Raw genomic sequence first — 771 nt, 5'->3', positions numbered from 1 at the left:
CCCCCCCCCCCTGCCCCCCACTCTCTTGAGACGTCACTCCATCCCATTGGTATCGAATCTTGAAGTGAAAAGCGTTTGATGTCTGATGGACCCCTACGATTTATTCCACAGACCTGGAACCTACCGTAACCTAATGCCTGGACGTCTCAAATTATTTTAAACATCTCTGTTAAAATAAGTCATGAAAAACGTAATGACTCCCCTCCCCCTCCCCCTTCGCCATGCTTCACCCCGTCCCGTGGGTGTCAAATGTTGAAATTAATGCAATTTATCTCACAGAACTCCAACCGGAACCGTGACCACCCATGTCAAATGATTTACGAATTTTTCGGTAGAAAGTGATCGCGTGGATTGCAATTACGCGAACGCGAAGTGCCACAACGCGATAATATCGTAATGATGAGTTGATAATGTCGTGTGGTATTATCTCGGATGGACATTAGACTCGTACTCACCACTAGGTATACTCAAAACAATTGATAATAATACAATGGCTCTTTAATATTAAATGTATCAGCGTAGAAGCACCTTGTTACACTCTGCACCGCACTAATACTGGATTCGAATGGCTCTTGACGCCCCGAGCTCGTCCTAGTCATACCGTGGCTTTGCACACGGCACGTGCATCTTTCAGGGGAGAACGTCAGTGGGTAAAGTGAGAGAGGAGGATGGGAGGATAAAAGGAGGAAGGCGAACGTGCAGTGGGCAAAAGTACATGTGGACAAGATGAGGTGAGAAGGGACGGCGAGGCTCGCGCTCTCTCCGTCGGTT

The 771-nt window shown here is 47.6% G+C and overlaps 1 protein-coding gene across 3 annotated transcripts in view; it reads right to left on the bottom strand.

Annotated features, from left to right (window-relative positions):
• Positions 1-663, bottom strand: part of LOC107041288 (muscle LIM protein Mlp84B) — a 21877-nt gene extending 21214 nt beyond the window's left edge. For all 3 annotated transcript variants that reach the window (XR_001461046.1, XR_001461045.1, XM_015261772.1), the window contains exon 1: positions 456-663. The gene's annotated coding sequence lies outside the window, so the exon portion shown is untranslated. The remainder of the gene's footprint in view (positions 1-455) is intronic.
• Between the last annotated feature and the right edge of the window lie 108 nt (positions 664-771).

This window comes from Diachasma alloeum, unplaced genomic scaffold (genome assembly GCF_001412515.2).
Source record: "Diachasma alloeum isolate Michigan unplaced genomic scaffold, Dall2.0 Dall_scaffold_00360, whole genome shotgun sequence".
In the NCBI taxonomy this organism is placed as follows: Eukaryota; Metazoa; Arthropoda; class Insecta; order Hymenoptera; family Braconidae; genus Diachasma; species Diachasma alloeum.
The sequence above is the reverse complement of the archived record's forward strand: the minus strand, read 5'-3'. Positions and strand labels throughout refer to the sequence as shown.